The 18,477-nt window shown below is 45.7% G+C and overlaps 2 non-coding genes across 2 annotated transcripts; one reads left to right on the top strand and one right to left on the bottom strand.

Annotated features, from left to right (window-relative positions):
• Positions 1 to 3,793: 3,793 nt before the first annotated feature.
• On the bottom strand, positions 3,794 to 3,865 carry TRNAW-CCA. The gene has a single exon. It is a non-coding gene; the product is annotated as a tRNA-Trp (tRNA).
• Positions 3,866 to 5,136: 1,271 nt separating this feature from the next.
• On the top strand, positions 5,137 to 5,209 carry TRNAH-AUG. The gene has a single exon. It is a non-coding gene; the product is annotated as a tRNA-His (tRNA).
• The last annotated feature ends 13,268 nt before the right edge of the window (positions 5,210 to 18,477 follow it).

Here is an 18,477-nt window from a genome sequence, read left to right as displayed (position 1 = left end):
GTAGGTCTTTTTGGACTTGACTTTACCATTGTCCAGTTCCTAAGGAGACTACTTGATATTCACCCAGGAATATACCCTGGCTCTGTGAAAAAGAGCAAAATGAGGTCCTGAATCTAATGTCACAAAGAGATTTTAAGATTTGGTTGAAACAGTGGGATAAAAATGTTACACAGTTTTGGCTCAAAAATACTGATCTAAGAGAAAGATGCAGGACAGTGTGTGTGTGTGTGTTCTCAGGTTTGGGGATTGCAAGAGAGGTAGATATAAGAAATTGCTCTGAGTCCTTTTTATTGTTGTTTTGTCCTGATACCATCCCAAAGAAATGTATCTTTCTTGGGGATGTCTTGGCTAATAATCCATCTCATACCACATCTGGTTTATGGCCTGATTTTTAACATACCAGTGCACTACCTGAAAGCCCTTCTGCCTCCTGGTATCAGCCACATGCCATCACTAATATATTGGGAAAGAAATAATCCCCAACAGCTCTCTGCTGGGGCAACCTTGGCCTCATGTTGTAACATAGGAACAAAGCAATGAGCTGTTGGACCATCTATGTCTTCATCTTTTTGACCTTGCTGTGCCTGTGAAGTTGACAAGTTTGCTGTCTGCAAATGTCCACGTGTCATTCCTGGGTTGTAAATGCCAGTCCAGTGAGACATTCTGGGTTATTTTCCCCTGCCAGAAATACTTCTATCATCTGTTTTCCCACTTGCTCCATTTTATGATGTCCCTTGCAACTGGCACAGCTTTTAAATAACTGAAATAAAAATTGCAAACCCAGAGATATCCTTCTTTGCTTCTTTTTGCACGTCACTGCTGAAGATATTTACAAGAATTCATCCACACACTTGAAGCCTGGGGCATCCCAGGGGTGACCAGGAGTCTCAGCCCTGGTACCTCCATCCTGCTCTGCACCAAGGGGTGCAGGGGTGATCCTCAAAGGTGAATAAGGATAGGGATGAAAGCTTCCAGGGACAGACCTGACCATAGAAAATAAGAGACCCAAAGCTTAGGATTTAGGTCTTAATAGACTCCATCACTTCCCCAGCAGCTGCTTCATGGGTGATTCAAATACTGAGGCAAAAAGAGACTAGAGACCTTGCTATTGGCACCAGTGCTTAGGAGTCACCCTCCCTCCACAAACAGAACCATCTTTATCCTTAAAAAAGGCCCATCAGGAAAAAAAATTCCTTACCTTGGTCACTAAAAGGAAGGTGTGACCTTGTCCTCAGCTTAGACACTGAGCCTTGAGTCAACAGCATGGAGGGAGATTAAAATGTAACTTCAACTTCCAAGGCAGCCATGGGATGGTGCAAGAAGTGAACATGGCCCAGTGACACAGGAATGGCACAGGTCCTTCCACAGCCAGAAAAAAATTGTCACTGCCTGACAATATATTTAAGGATCTGCAATTATTTTCACCAGACACAGAAAATCCTGAGCTGGACCCAATCTAGTGCTGAGAGCAGGGCTCTCAACTCAGGAAAGTTAGGCTTGTTCTCAAAGGCATCATGTCCTCCTCTGGTCAAGCTCATTGCATGTCAATATTTAGAGTGAACAGTTTGGTATAATGGACCTCAACAGGCCTAATCCCAATTTTCTGAGAGCTGGATTTTCATTGGAGAATAAAGACTTATCTGAAGCAGCATTTGTTACAAGAATTTACAACTTTATGGAATATTTATAAGCCTTTCTCCTTCACGCTTTCCTGTCTGATATGGCCTCAAAAAGATCCTTATTTATGCAAGATAGAGTGTTTTAACTAGAAAAAAATCAAAGAATCTCAAGATTATGAAATTATTTGGCTACTAAGCAAACTATGGCAACTTCCCTTGCATGGGAGACATCAAGCTCTACTGGCTGCTGAACTGTCCTTTTGATGAAACCTCTTACTCATTGTGCATCAAGTCACTCCTGCTCTTAAAAAGAAGAAGGAAAAAAACCCACAACTTTAAACAGTCTTAAAAGTTTGAAGAGTGAGAATGATATTAAATCTCAGCATTTTTTATGACATGTAAAAACTGTTCTCATTGGCTGCAGTGGAAATAATGCTTCTAACCAGAAGTGACACTTCCCACCAGATACCAGATTAAATCTTGCCCCTGTACGGCATCTACAAGGCTTTGGCACGTAGAGATTCCAGCTGCCATGTTCTCCTCATGTCACACTGATGTGTGTTTGGTCCTCATCCAGGAGACCTCTGCCCTGCCTCCAGGTGCTCCCCTTGCTTGTTCGGTTTTGGAATAGCAGGGAACATTAACCAAGAGTGAGGCAGTGACATCTGGAGGACACCCACCCAGCTCTGCTCGCTCAACCCACCCGTGGCACACCAGGAGTTTTTGGAAGTGGGGTGGGAGTCCTTCAGTCTGTGTTCATCAGATAAGGGAGAACGGGAGTCACGGGAAGTCCTTCACTTAGTGGGGTTTTTTTGGCTCAGGTTTAGGAAACACCTCGAACAGTAGAATCCTACTATTGTTTTGGCTGGAAAAGACCTTTAAGATCATCAAGTCCAATCATTAGCCCAGCACTGCCAACTCCACCACTAAACCAAGTCCTTTAGCACCACGTCTACAGATCTTTTAAATACCTCCAGGGTATTAAGAACTTGCCCTGCTTGGCTCCCCAAATTCTTCTTCCTTCTGTTTATGGTTCCCAGGCATTGCCAGGCTTAGGGCATTCCCAGAGCTCTTTAGAGCAGTGATGCCCAGCTGTGGGGAGCTCTGAGAACAGGGACTGACAAATTTCCTGTGTTGAAAATTGTCCCCTCCATCCCCGTCCTCCAAGATATTTGTGGCAGGTTTTCAGCCACTCTGCCCCAAGCCTGTAGCTCTGCATGGGGTTGTTGTGAGCCAAGTGCAGGACCTGGTACTCAGCCTTGTTGAACCTCATACAATTGGCCTTGGCCCATCTAACCAATCTGCAGAGCCTTCCCACCCTCAAGCAGATCAACACTCCTGCCCAACTTGGTGTCATGTACAAACTAACTGAGGGAGCACTTGATCCCCTCATCCAGAGCATTGATGAAGATATCAAAGGCTGGCCCCAAAACTAAGTCACGGGGAACACCACTTGGGACTGGAATCCAGCTGGATTTAACTCCATTCATCACACCTCTCTGGGTTCAGCCATCCAGCCAGTTTTTAACTCAACAAAGAGAGCACCTGTCTAAGCCATGATCTGCCAGCTTCTCTAGGATACAGTGCCAAAGGCTTTCCCAAAGTCCAGGAAGAGAACATTCACAGCCTCTTCCTCATCCACTAGGTAGGTCAACTGGTCATAGAAAATCAGCTTAATCCTGCCTTCTCTGAACCCATGCTGGCTGGGTCTGATCCCCTGGCTGTCCTGCACTTGCCATGTGAGGACAGTCAAGATGAACATAGGGCAGGGGAAGGCTGAAGCTATTCAGATACTTCCCATCAGAACCAGAGAATGGTTTGGGTTGAAAGGGGCCTTTACAGATCATCCAGTGTAATGCCCCTGCAGTGAGCAAGGGCATGTTCAACTAGATCAGGTTGCTCACAGCCCTGTCCAACCTGACCTGGAATGTTTGCAGGGGTGGGGCTTCTGCTGACCCTCTGGGCAACCTGTGTCAACTTCCTCCTCTTTCACCTCCCTCATTTTAAATGTTTTCTTCCCAATATCTAGTCTAAATCTACTGGTCCATCAGGGAAGGACCGTTTTGCCATGGCTCACCTGCTGCCCTTCACCAGGGCTATGGCGTAAAGAGTGGGAGGGGAAAAAAAAGCCACCATTGCCCATCAAACCCCCCCATTCTGGAGGTGGGACACCCTGACCCCGGTGTGATTTGAACACACAGCCTTCTGATCTGGAGTCAGATGCGCTACCATTGCGCCACAAGGTCAGAGCTGGATGCAATTCCAGCTGTGCATCAGCTCGGACTCTATGTCCATGGGCTGTTTTTTGATTCATCTAACAAAGGAGCGGGAGCATCTTTACCACTTGACTCCCTAAGGCTGCAGGGATGGCTCTGTGTCATGACTTCAGAGGAGGAAGGCCAAAACGTGGCCCCTCAGGGACTCTCCCAGGAGGAATAAGCTTCTGGTCTGGGTGTCTCCAGAGAGGCAGGAGGGATGGTGGCCCATCACCTTCCTGAGGAGAGACACCCCGTTCACCTGGCACAGGATCCATCTCAAGTCCTGTGGTAGGAGGGACCATCATGCCTTTTGCACAGCCTGACTGGGGTCACCTCCCCTCCAACAGGAGTGTGGAGTCTGCTTTGAGTTTGGCTGCCCCCTCATGTCCTGGACCCCTGCTGCTCCCTCTGCACTTCTGCCCCGTCCCTTCATGGGCACGACTTGGCCAGCCTCTCCTTACAGGGCAGCCCTGACTTCTCTACTTCTCATGGTGCTTCTCTTGGGGCTGCCTAGAGACCCCTGGGGTGGTTTTCATGGAGAGGACATAACAATGCCAAGGCTGGGGGCCACGGCAGGGAGTTGTATCCCTCCACCCTGACCTCATGGCACAAGGGCAGCACATCTAACTTCAGATCAGAAGATTGTGTGTTCAATTCAAGCCAGGGTCAGCCCTGGGGCACCACTGACCTCTGTATTACCCCTCATTTTCCGGGGAGCTGAGATGCAGGGCTCTGCAAGGCATTGGCCAACTAGAGTCATCACCTCAGGAACAAGCTACGGGTGAAACATGATGCACGGGGCTTCAGTCAGTGGTATGGGTCCTCTTGAGAGGTTATGGATCGTGGGTGGCCTCATCAAGAAGCTGAAGAAAGTGAAGCCTTCCTCAGGAAAGAGCAAGAAGCTTCATAACTGCATGCTTAGTCACTCCTGGTGGACCTAGACTTACCTTTGGGCAATATTTGCCTGGAAGGGAAACATAAGGTGGTGCAGTCAGTCAAGGGGACAACTGGAGGGGGTCAAGGGCAATTACATGAAAGTTTATTACGAGAGGAAGAGGTTTCTGATGATCAGCAAGAGAGATTTTTTCAAGAATATTAAGAAGGAGGATCTGAGGAACTCTGGTCTGCCTCAGAGCTCACATGAAAACTACAGAAGAAATACCCCTGAGATCCATGCCCAAATGAATGGATGGAAACAGTGACTGTGAATTCACCAAAACCAGACCACTCTTGGCCAGCAAGAAAAAAGCAGGAGGACAGGGCCAGTAGCACAATGGACAATGTGCCTGACTATGGATCAGGAGATTTCAGGTTCAACTCCTGCCTGGCTTGGCACTTTTAGCCTACTGGCAGCTCCTCCTGCTCCCCTTGAAGGTTGTTCATTCTCTTGGTCATGGTCTGTCATCTTCTGCTCACTCCACAAGGACTTTCCATCATTCCAGGACATCTGCAGGGCAAAAGTGCTGGCATGATCTCTTGCCCTGCATAATGAAAAGAGTTCCTCCCGACCTTATGGCAGAGCTGAGCACTCCCAAAGGCTCAGAACTGGGGTACACACCACAGCAAATCCCACAGCAGAGTGAAGATGCCTCCTGACCTGGTGCCATGTAAGCTGGACAGACAAAACACTCCTAAGCTCATGTTGGTCTTGCTGCTGTTGGTCAGTGCCTTGCAAAGTTCTGGCCGCAACATGGATGAGCCCCATGGGAAGCACAGCCTGGCCACCTGCCTGCAGGACTGTCCCAGGCCTGACCTCAAGCCTGATTGAGACATCCAACCTTGTGGTCCAGGAGCAGACATACTGCCCTCCTGCCACAAGGCCAGGGTGGAGGGGTGCAGCACCCAGACATGTCAGACCCCTCACTTTTATGACTTTGCAGCCTTCTTTTAGAAAGTAGGGTTGCTCAGGAGAATACAAGGTCTATCAGAGAGGAAGAGACAAAAGTATGTCTGCCAGCAAGCTTTGAAAACACTGACCAGGGGAAAAGCTCAAAGAGGTCAGGAAAAGAATAAAAAAGGACAAAGCTAGACTTGCTCCATGTTGTCAGTGCCTTGTTTGTTCTAAGGACCTCAGTCATGGTCAGAGTGCCCCAGTGATGGTCTCAGAAGCGCTGGATGCTCAGGAATAATCCCTGCTCTTGAGCTGGTGCCTGTGTCGTTACTAGGACAACCTAGCACACAGTTGGCCTGTATTGGTGCAAGGGCACAACTTCTTCAAGTTGTTGTTCTCCAGAACCCTCAATGCCCTTTTCTGCACAGCTGTTTTCTTGACAGTCACTCCCAGTGTGTGGAGCTGTGTGGTTACCCCATCCCAGATACAGGATATTGCATTTGCCTTTGCTGAGCTTCCTTCATTCTATCCAGGGCACCTGGAATGACAAACATCCCTGCCAGTGTCACTTGCTGCCCTCCTCACAGGTGTCACCCATTAACTCATCCAGGATTCATCCGATCCCATTACTGAGTGTGTCAGTGAAGATGTTCAGTAGTGTGGCCTCACCTGGAGTATCAATAAGAAGGACATGGAGCTGTTGGAGAAAATCCAGAGGATGCCACGAAGATGATCAGAGAGCTGGAGCAGCTCTGCTGTGGAGATAGGCTGAGACAGTTGGGGCTGTTCCACCTTAGAGCCTTGTGCACCTTCCAGTACCTGAAGAAGCTACAGGAAAGCTGGGGAGGGGCTTTTGACAAGGGCAGGGAGTGACAGGACAAGGGGGATTATGGCTTCAAACTGAAAGAGGGGAGACTGAGATGAAACATTAGGAAGAAATTCTTTGCTGTGAGGGTGGTGAGACCCTGGCCCAGGTTGCCCAGAGCAGCTGTGGCTGCTCCATCCCTGGAAGTGTTGAAAGGCAGGTTGGATGGGGCTGGGAGCAGCCTGGTCTATGGGAGGTGTCCCTGCCCATGCAGGGGGTTGGGACTGGATGGTCTTTAAGGTCTCTTCCCACCCAAAACATTCTATGATTCTATCATAGTGTCAGCATTCACCCCTTAGGAGCACCAGGAGCAATTAACCACCATTTACACTTTCAGACCCTGAGCATAACCCCTTGAGCCCAATGTCCCACACCATTTTCCACCCATCACTTAGCCACAGTTAGGCCTCACAGGGAGGCCTCAGATAACTTTCATTCAGTGGTGCTTGGGAAGACAATGTCAAATTTATTGTTGTAATTAAGTGATCCATTTCAGAAAAACCCTTGAGAAATGAGGACAAAAAAAACCCTGAGAAGATGCTTTATTAATGCAAATAGCAATTAGTGCAGCCAGATGAGGAATGGCATCTATTTTCTGCAGTGGATAAAGTTATCCAGCTGTGCTTAAAGGAGTTTGCTTGACTTGCACAGCCAATGATCTACTTGTCCCATCTGTACATACTGGGTACAAATACATGACATATATGTTATTCATTTGAGGGAGAGATGGTTGCTGAACTTCCTTAGACCTCCATTTGTGGGTTATTTTTTGGGAGCAGGTTGCAGCACTCTCACCTGGGTGAGGGCTGGGGTACATTTCTACATGGAAAAGTTCTTGTGAAAAAAGAAATCTCAGAAAAAGACTCCCTGGAATCCTGCATTTTCAAGCTTTGGAAAATGAGTTTTATTTTAGACAAAAGCAAAAAACAACTGGCATGATGTGCTGGCTGCTTTCTGACTGTACCTGGCAGCATCGATTAGCAAGGCATGAAGCACCTGGGGAAGGTCTCCAGGGGTGGAATGTTGCTTTAGACATTTGGATTTCTCTCCAGGGAGGATGGTTACCTGTCCACTAGGCAGCAGAGCTCCAGCTGTCACCAGTTACAAAGATATATATAAGTGATACACAATTATATGAAGCTAGAAAAACTTCATAGTTACTCACCTATCCTGAATGTGAGCAGCTGACTTCATTCCCTAAATTTAGTGTCTTCAACCAAAATCCATCCCTGCTCTCCAAACATATCAAGAATTTTCTCGTGTTTCATCTGTGGATTATTAGTGTTGAAAAAAGAGCGAAGAGGCACCCCTGCCTTCTGTGGGAGCAAAACCTGCCCTACAACACACTTCTTGTCCCTCCGTCCTCCAGCAGGTCCTCCCGCCAGAGGGAGCCATGAACCAGCTCATGGGCTCCTCAGGCTTCAAAGCCCGGGTGGGGACAGGTTTTTCTCAGTCAAGGAACCTCCATCCCTAGGCCAGGCTGCAAAATTAAACTTCCTTCTTTCCTATAAATAAAGTTCTTTCTCACAGCCCATATTTTTTTTGGCCCTTCATTCCCACTGGTCTCCACTAGACTTTCCCCCCCACCAGCCCCACAGTTTTCTAGACGTGCAGCCTGAGATGTCACATCAGGAACCTGCTGCCTGCTCCCCACTGCCTGCCCTGCAGTGGCACCTCTCCTCATCCTCTGGTACTTGCTTCATTTCCCACTGCCTGGCACAATGAGAGAGGCTGAACTGCCAAAATTCAAGTGTCCAGTTCTGCCTGGTCTCTATTTGTCCCTCCAGCTGCCCTTGATGATCTCAGAGGTCTTGTCCAGCCTCAATAATTCTGTGATTGTGTGAACCACTGAGTGTCCCACAGACCCTGCTAATCCAGCCTTCCATGCCAACACAGACTGCCCATATAGGACCATCCCTACCCACCCCATCTGGTTCCATTTGCTAGTTTAACAAAAACCATAGCCTGAAAAACATCATTTGTGGGCACCAATCCCACCAGAGGGCTCACCTCTTCTGATGAGGATATGAGAAGTGATGAGTGGGTTTTTACAGATGTTTCTAGAAGATGCCTGCATCCCTGCTGCAGCTGGTGGGGAAGCATGCCCAGAACAGGATGAAAATGGGGTGAGCCAGTGGCTTGACTCCTAAAGTTGCAGGTCTGGTCACAGGAGAGTCCTCCTGTGCTGCAATGAGTTCCTTAGCCATAAACATCTCCACTAGGCAGTTTTCACCATGAAATCACCATGATGGCTCCTGAGAAGTGTCTGCCAAGTGAAATCATGTCCTAAAGATGTAGATCCATCCAAGTGGGAGACTGCAGGGAGGGAGAAGCTTCTACCATCGTGTGAAATGTCTGTTGTCTCTTGCCAGTAGATTCAGAAAACTGTAGACATCTCAGGTGGGGTGAGGGGAACCTTACTCGTAATTTGCATGCATGTAATGTGAGACATACTCTACCAAAAGCCACAAAAGACAGGATCTCAAATCACGGGTGATTCATCTTAATAATGCTAATGACTAAACTAGTGATCGAGTGTGAGTAAGATGTGAACTATATGAAGAGTTGGTGACTTTCTCCAGCCCCAGCTGTAGGTCTGCTGCAGAACTGATCAAGTGACACAGCTTTTCCCATTTGTACCTATTTCTTCTGTGATCCTCTAAAAATATCTCTTACCTGGAGTAACCTGGGAGAGGAGAAGGAGAGCAAACAAGGGCAAATGAAGGGCAGAGGTATCAAGGTAGAATGAGATGGGACTCTCAGTCCAAAGATGTTTTTTTCTGGCATAAAATTTCTGATCATGATTTGAAGAGGATTGTGACTGTAGAAACACTTAAAGCCTGACAGTGGGGACATTCATGTGCTATGGCTGGAAATGAAAGAGAAGGACTGTGGATATAAGATTATCCATCAAGCACTCCTCCTCTACCTCATTATTAACACACCTGAGGTTTTAGAAACCTGAAGTTTTTAATAAAAAAAAAAAAATTTCCAGTCCCTCACTAAACAGAACAAGATCATTTTTTGCCATTTCAAAAAATGATTTGGCAGGATTAGAAAGCTTCTGCAGTCTGACAAAGCATAATGTTAGATCCTGCCTGAGAGCTGGGATGTTTCCCTTGCCTTCAGTGGGCCCCTGAGCTGACTGAAGTTGTCTGGTCAAGGTCTTTGTTTCATCCACTTTCCTGAAGTACCTGAAAATGGACATAAACATCTCTCCTTCCACATCACTGACTGGGAGACACAGTGATGCCTGCAAATCTGAAATGAAAAGCTAATGAAGAAACCAGAAACTCAGAGAACAATGACTAAGGCTTATACTGGCAACATGAAGGCCACTGGCTCAGAACATCAGTAAATATCATGTGCAGAAACAGGCTCAAAACAAGTGACACTGGTTTCTTCTGCCCTGAAGGAGAACCTGCTCTGTCAGCTCCCATTTCAATGCAGCTGTTGATAGCACAATTCAAGCACTTCATGGTCAGACCCTTATGGAAACTGCATGAACCTCTCTTGTCCTCTGCTCTTTGTGCACCTGCAAATCTGAGGGTGCTGCCCACAACCTCTCTGATAATCTGCACTCCATGCATGACCCCGTTGTATGTCCTGTGATGCAACACTGGCTCCCAAGAGAAAGCAAGTAATTTCACTTTGTTCTGTGAAATGTGCTGTAAGAAAAAGAAAGAAAAGAAATATTTATTTTTTAAAAAATCAAACTATCCTTGTAAAGCCATAAAAGTGACAAAGCATTTCCCCAGGACTCCCTGGAGCAGAGAGTGCTCCTTTCTGGCTCATGGGCATCACTAAAGCATTTGATCTTGTTGAAGGGAACAGCATGAGCACTGAGGGTTGAACAATGGCTTCAGGCAATGGGTACAAGAACTCACAGTGCTGATCACTTTTAAGGTGGCAAGACCTTACTTTTTAACCAGAAACCCAGCATTTTTAATAATGCAGCATTTTCTGTGGAAATTAAGTCCTGGCAGCCCAAGCATAAAACAAGCTGGTTACTTCCAAACTGCTGTAACACCTTGTTCCTGCAGAATGGCACAGACACTTGAGGAACTGAAGTGTGAGGGAGCAGTGGGACAGACTGACAGTCCTGGGGAGGCTTTCTGGCAATTTCCACATGTTTTTATTTCAATGCATTATGAAGCTAAATGAGCTCTCTGCAGAAGTGCAGGCTGATCTGTTCTGACACGTGTATTTTCCATGAGATAACAACCCCTTCAAACTGAAACCGTGTGAGAACCTTAATCAATCTGCATAGCTTTCCTTAATAACCTCTTACTTTACCTCTGAGGTGTAAGTTCTTCTTGGTACTTTCATATTCAGATGCTTGGTCTGCATGATGTAGGAGTGAAGGTGGAAAATGACCTGTGATCTGTGCTGGCTTGACCAGAATGGCTTAACTAACCATCTAGCTGTTTTCCTAGGTATATAAAAACAGAAAAATCAAGGGCAGCATCAAGGAGATTTAGTTCCCAGCCATTGAGAAGATCTGTACTTCCAGATAAAGGCTGGAAATTGGGGTCCAAGGAAGATCTGGCTTGTGAGGTAGGAAGCACATGGCATAGTAGGTGGGGAAAGAGGGGGGCAGAGGAGGTTCAGAGCACAGGATTTGTACTGTGATTCTGGTGGTGTAGGGGAGGAGTTAGAAGGATGTTAGATTTGGATTCAGAAGGTCAAGTGTGCAGGAAACAAACAAACAAACAAAGACCTGAAGGAAAGAAAGACCAAAGCCCCAGGAGAAGAGTAGGGAGGTGAAAACCCTTTCCCTTTGCTTCCATACATCCAGTGGTGTGCATGCAATTTCCTTCCATATCCCTTCAATATCATCTCTATAAGATTAAGCTCTGTGACATCCCTGCCAGCCCACTGTGTACAGGACTCTTCAGACCTATGTAAGTCCCTCATCATCTGCTGCTGAGAGGGGAAGTTGGTTTTCCAGAGTCCCTGATCTGAAAGAGGGGTTATTAGCAGGGTCCTGACCAGCAATTTCCAGGGATCCTAAAGCAATGGAATGTCAAGGTGGACTTCCCCTCCAGCAATGCCTATGGATGGATTTTTACAGGGCTGATCCACTGCACAAACTTATCCTAGAAAAGATGGGGTTTTCCTCCCTCCTTTTCCACTACCATCTCAGAAAGTCAATGATGCTGCAAAGCTGCCTCATCTCTCCTATGAGAGGCACCTTTATTCCCCTGGAAATGAGAAAAGACATTTTTCACACATACACATAGAAAAGAGCTTCTAGAGATGTTTCTCCCCTACCTTGATTTAGGGCCCCTCATTCCCCTTTCACTACCTACATCACATCCTATAAATGGGATTTTCAAGAACTCATCAAAGTGTCTTTTGCTATCATGTAATAAAAGTGAAACTTGAGCTAATAAACTCTGACAGTTTTGTGGGGCTATGGATTTTGTGGAGCTATTCTTAGATTTTCCTTTGCCTGCTTATACAAATATAAGGACACCTTATCACTCTCTGCATATCAAAGCCTTTTTCTCTGTGTATTTTCCATGAGTCTGAGACCAAGCTCCAGCCACAAGGACCTCCTCATTATAGTCTCCAGATACCAACAACCTGACATAGGTACCTGCATGCACTGAGATGCCCTAGTGTACCTGAGATATCATCTTGAAGGGGCAGATGGGACACAGGAGGGTGTTTCTAAAGACCAAATATATTTCCTTTATGTCTGACACAGCAAGTTTTATTTCAGGATGAACAGAAGTTTTCACGTTACGTGAACAAATGGGTTTGTTTTGTGGTGTTGTCTTTTTTTCCCAATGGCAATTTCATAGCAATAACTTGGAGAAGTCCCAGTTCATTTCTGCCCAAACCAAACCTGTCTCTGTTTTCCAGCTTAATGCATCGCTCAGAAGCTCAGCTATGTGTGCAGCACAGGCTGTAGATAGGTCACAGGTAACCTAATCACAAACCCATTGATCTGACCACATTTTGTGCCTCTCCTTTCTCATCAGAGTACAAATTGTTTTCTCTGTGCAGGCAGCAGGACTTGGGATGCCTTGGACACTTTCTGATGTGGTTTAAGAGGAAGCTGCAGACATTCCTGCCATGTATTGGAAACTGTTTCTATAACAAATACAGATGCTGTAGGAAATAGGAATGTTTAATGCTCCTAAAGTCTAAAGACAGGAAAAAAAGAGACATGTTCTTAGCTTTAAAAATACCTCTGTCCTTAAACTTAGACTCATTCATAATTCTTCAATAAAATAATTTTTGGTTTTGATGTTGAGCACATGCATTCCCTGTTTTCCTCCTGGAGTTAACTTCTCAAACTGCTAGATGCAATAACTTCCTTTAAGGGAAAAAATTCTAATTTTATCCACTAAGGCATAACAAATTAAGAGAAGTTGTTCTGACAGTGGTCTAGATTCCTGTATCTCTCACAAAGAAGGATTCATATTATACTAAGATTGTATTTTATTTTATTAAATTTCTGCTGTAATTCATATTTGTCATAATGAATGAGAAAGAATAGAAACATATCATTCATTAAATATTCCCAGTTTGCTTAACAACAATTATGTGGATGATTTAACAATTTTGATTAATGTATAACATGAAGACTTTGGGAAAAAGTATCTTCTGCACTTCTTAGTACCAGGAGTTTTGATGTTGTTTCTCACTTAAGTGTCTCAAAAGACAAAAAACCTAAGCCACTTGGGTATCTAAATCCATATATATTCAGATACCTCAAATGAGATATCCAAGCATGAAAATTAGGGGTAGGCTTTCTCTTCACAAAGAAATGCAGTTTCTGTTACACCCAGGCAGGCTGTACATGCAGCTTGCAATCACTGCAACAGTTCATCTGGAAGAAAGACTTTTCAGGGCTGTTTCATACAGTGTTGCTGGATAAGAAGACATTACTATTTTGAGGGAGGGACTTAATAAAAGGCACATAGCAAGAGGGAGATTTAGATGAGAAAATAGCAATAAATTATTTCCTGTGAGGGTGCTGAGACCCTGGCCCAGGCTGCCCAGAGCAGCTGTGGCTGCCCCATCCCTGGCAGTGCTGGAAGTCCGGCTGGATGGGGCTTGGAGCAACCTGGTCTAGTGGAAGGTTACATCACCTCATAATCCAAACCTCACATCCTCTCTTTTCTCTCTTCCTTCCTCCCTTTCCTTCCTAATGGAAAGATGATGACTTGTCCTTCTGTTAAAATGATAGAAACAAGGACTGTCCAACTGGCATGATCAAGCCGTGTCTACACCAACCACCTCTTTCTCCAAAGCAGGATGCCAGAAAACTGCTCTTTCCCTCCTCCTTGTTTCTATCAATATCCTGCACCCACTTGAGCACAGGTACCTCCTATGGTAATTCTTCATGGGTGACTGGGAAAATCTATCTGAAAACATCTGTCTGAAACCATTTATCCAGTCTGTGCTTCCCTCTGTGCTATGTTTGAATGTATTAACTGCAGAAGTTTCATTAAAAATGTAGACAAAAGAGTTTTTGCTTCCCAGTGTCACCTCCATGTGCTCAGCAGCTCCCAGTCATAGAATCATAGAATCCCAGGCTGGTTTGGGTTGGAAAGGACCTTAAGGATCATCTAGTTCCAACACGTCTGCCCTGAGCAGGGACACCTCCCACTAGACCAAGTTGCTCAAAGCTCCATCCAGCCTGGCCTTGAATGACTGCTGGCTTTCTAATTCATCCAGTTGAAGACTAAGATTTTCTCCTGCATTCTAACATGTATAAAGTGATATTGGCCTCTGCCAATGGGAAAATTGTATTTCTGTAGTGTCATCACCTCTCCATGTGACAGTCTAGGTAACCAACCAAGAGCTTAATGGGAACTAGATGATCTTTAAGGTCCCTTCCAAGCCAAACCATTCTATGATTCTTAGTAAGTGGAGATGAACATTATTCAAGTGAGATCTCAGTTTTTCAGAATTGAATGATTTAATTCATTTTATCCTAGGGATTTTCATGCTGCAAGAAATTCTTTGCACTCTTTTAGTATCTCTGAGGGTGCTTTCTGCCATGTCCATTGCTGGGAGCTCGAATAATATTTTTGGTAGATGTTCCCAGAGTTTGTGTCACAGATCAGGCAGGTGTGTCTGGTTTGCAGTTGGAAACAGTAGAAGTCTCCCTGAAGTACATTTTTTATGTAGAATGGAGTCTAAAGGGGAAGAAAGACTTATTTGAGAATTTTTTGAAGTATATTGGTTTTGACTGGTGTCTATTCTTAACATTTTTTTTTTTTGCTGGAGAAGAAGGAGGGCAATTTACGTAACTGCACATGGGGGAAAAAGAAAAAAAAACAACAACTCAACAAAACAAATATAAAAGTACTGAGTAGTGGATATGAGCCCAGTTCTGCCTACACCAGTTGATCTGTATTAATTTAAGAGTTTTTCATGTCAGAAACTGTTCCTGGAGGAATCTTGGAAGAACAAGTGAGAACAGAAGGATGTGGGAAGAGAAGCAATGCTGCAGATGGCTTGTCTGCTTCAGAAATAGGGAAGAGAAGCCAATTTTCTCTCATTTCATAAGAAATTGAGGTGTTTTTTTGAGAAATTTGTGGCAGTGACTATGTCTGTTGGAAGGTGCTGTACCTGGCTCTCTGCCACACCCTGGTGCCAGACACTGTGCTGTGGAGAAGTCATCAGAGGGAAGTATGTTCTTGCAGATTTACCTCTCTATTAGTCTTCTTGATTAGCCTGACCTTGTTTACCAACATCACATTGTTATGCTTGGATGCTTCATAGGATTGAGGACAATTAAGCATTTTTACTGAAGGAAACAGCTAATAAAGAAGTGAAGCAAAGGGGCAGTTGGCAGATGACAGGCTGCTCTCAGGTTTCTCCACCATTTCATTGTGGCTCTGATGGTTGAATGACATGAGCAGAGCAAAATCTGGACAGAGAGAAAGCCAAGCTGGCACAGCTGAAAATGTTGGATGAATTTGGGCACAAAAGCTTTTATCCAGACTTGAAACAAAAGTGGCTTTTCCAAAGCTCGATGCAAATTAAGAAGAATACCTTGTTGACACACCCTTGAGGGTCTGAGGAAAGCAGAGTTTAATGGGCCAGGAACCACTTCTCCACTGACCCAGGCATTAAGATATCCAGATGCCCCTCCACACACACCGTGCCAGACACAAGCACTGCCTACTCCTACCCATGAGTAACACTGTTTTTTTTAGGGCAGGAGTGAGACTGAATTAATCAATAGTGGTGGCTCTGAGCATCCTGCTGAGCTGTTTACTGGTCATGGCCCAACCAGGAGAGCTGGATCGTGAGCAATTGTTGTTACAGCAAGGATGAGATGGACACTCATTATCAACAGGCACTTACATGGTGCAGAGAGAGAGAGAGATTCAGAGTTGGCAAAGGAATCACCTGTTGGAGAATTGTCCTGCGACTTTAGATTGGGCTTGAGAAACATAGTAGTTCTTCATTAAAAGAAGGCTCTGTGAAAAGGACCTACAAAAATCCTTCTGCTTTGTTTCTCTGATCCCCTCCCTCCCTGCCCCCTGGTTCTTCCTACTGCCACTGCAAGTTGTTTTCCAGGAATAATGTGTTCTAAAATTTTAATAGATCTGGTGTTTATACCCGGTCACTCACTGCTCAGCATCTTCACATCTCACCATCTTCCAGAGAGGAATACTCCCAGTGTGCACAGGAGTAACAGCAGCACTAACTTGCCCTTCAGAACCTTCACATCTGCACTCAAAGATGTCTTTAACCAGCACAAACCCAACTCAAAATCTAGAAGTGCAGGCATCAGACAGGCCTTTGAGAGTGTCAGGGATTATGTTTTGTTGTGCATTGTATCACTCAGGCACTTTACTGAAGTCTAGACACACAGAAAATATTGGCCTTTTCCAGCTGTTTCTGAGGCTATGCTGTGTTTTTAAAATAGGCAGAACCAGGCCTGGGTTGGAGCTGGATGGTCTATGCCAGCACATTGTCACTGTGGTCACTCCCCAGAGCTTTCCTTCTCGGGGCTGAACAAGCCAAACTCTCTCAGCCAGGCTCCAGAACTGCTCCAGCCCTCTGATCATCTCTGTGGCCTCCTCTGGACTTGCTCCAACAGCTCCACATCCTTCTTCAGCTGAGGACCCCAGAGCTGGAGCCAATAATGCAGGGTGGGAATCTGACTCTATTAAATGCAGTTGAACTTCAGGGAGCACAGGATTTTTAAGCTTCATCTTTCAACTGCCCAGTTACAGATTCACAGACCTAGATTAACACAGCTGAAGAGACAGGAAACAGCAGGACCAGGCAGGGACAGCAACCAGGTGAGGACACCAGGAATGTTCCAGGCTGATTTTACAGCAAGACCTGACACCTATCAGATAATTGTCCCCATGAGGTGCATCACTGAGCTAACCAGTTACCTCCTCCACCAGTGCTGTGTGCTCATCACACTCAGGAACGAAGCCTCCCAGATTCCTTGGAAGCCAAAATGTAATAGCCTTTTGACAGTAAGAAAAATCACACCCAGATATCAACTGGAGCAAATATTCCCAGGAGCTCAGTTAAAGCAATGAATCACTCCTCGCTGCTTGGTTCTCCTCGCAGCTCCTCAAGGGTCTTTCCTTGCAGGTTGCCACCATCCCACGCATCAGCTCCACTATGACTTTTCTGGCTGCAGGAGAAGGGCAGAGGATCCCCCTGAGCCATTTTTTTTTTTTCCACTGAGCTGCCTGCAGCTGGCAATATACCAGCACAAAGTGCCCACTGCCAGGGAGAGAAACTGAGGAAGCCGATAACCAGAGAGCGCGAAGAGAGTCAACATTGTTTGGAGCTGCAGCACCAGGTCAGGACGTCACGGAGGGTTTCTCACCAGCAAATGTTACTCCCAAGACTGCAATATAAATAACTCCTGCCTACTACCTCCCTCCCCAGATGCCAGCCAGCATACCAGCAGCACACAGAGGCTTCTGCAAAGTCTCACTCCCAGCTCTGCCATTTTCCAGCAGAGCCAAAGCAATGGGGATTCTCTGGCTCTTTTTAATCTTTGCCTCCTTGGCCAGCCATGGTAAGACCAGGAAGGCTGAGGGTGGTAAGCAGGGGTGTCTGGGAGCAGGAATCATGTTTTTTTCACTGTATAATCAAATCAAAATATTCTAGGTACTGAGGGGGAAAGGCGTCCTCAGGTTTCTAGATGAGCTGGTGGGTTAAGTACTTTGGCAAAATGGGTGATTTAATCCCTTGAGGTGATGCAAAAATGGTCCTTGAGTGAGGCTGGCTCTGCAGCTTGGGTTTTTTAACATGGATGTCTGAAGCTTTCCTTTGGGACAGGGATCCTGGGTGCATGCCCGGGCTCTGTGCACTCTCACAGTGCTGGCTGGGCATGTGTTGCCAGAGGAACTCCCATGGATTTCACCCCCTAAATTGTTGCTTCTTTGTACAGGACACGTACATGCTCAGTCACCAGAGATCTGTCACCGTGGAGGAGGCTTCTGCCGGGTTGGATACTGTGATTCTGGTGAATACCCGACCAAGTACTGCTTTGAACCCGTCATTCTCTGCTGTAAAAAAGAGCCATCCACCACCCCAAAAAGCTGAAGATTCCTAAAGGAGGAAAAAGCAGCACATGGAGAGCCACAGGCTCCACTACCAAGGAATGAGCTGCTATTGGGAGGGAAATGTCGTGCCTTTCTATGACTACTGATCCCATGGGAGAACATGGCTTTGGATTTACTGGTGAACTTCTGAACTACTTTGTTTTTCCTGTGATTTTGTAGGTAATAGTGTTAGAAGAAGAAACTGGGGGGCACACAAACTATATATTGCTTGTTTTGGCATCTGGTTGTTACCTGTCACACACAGATGAGAACTTGCCTTTCTCCTTACCTGAAATCAATAAACTTGAAGTTTAACAGAGCAGCAAGTGCCTGTCTGTGGTTCCTGCTG

Source organism: Chaetura pelagica, unplaced genomic scaffold (assembly GCF_000747805.2).
Source record: "Chaetura pelagica isolate M959 unplaced genomic scaffold, ChaPel_1.0 scaffold107, whole genome shotgun sequence".
In the NCBI taxonomy this organism is placed as follows: Eukaryota; Metazoa; Chordata; class Aves; order Apodiformes; family Apodidae; genus Chaetura; species Chaetura pelagica.
Note: the sequence above shows the minus strand (reverse complement) of the source record. Positions and strands in the feature narration are given on the sequence as shown.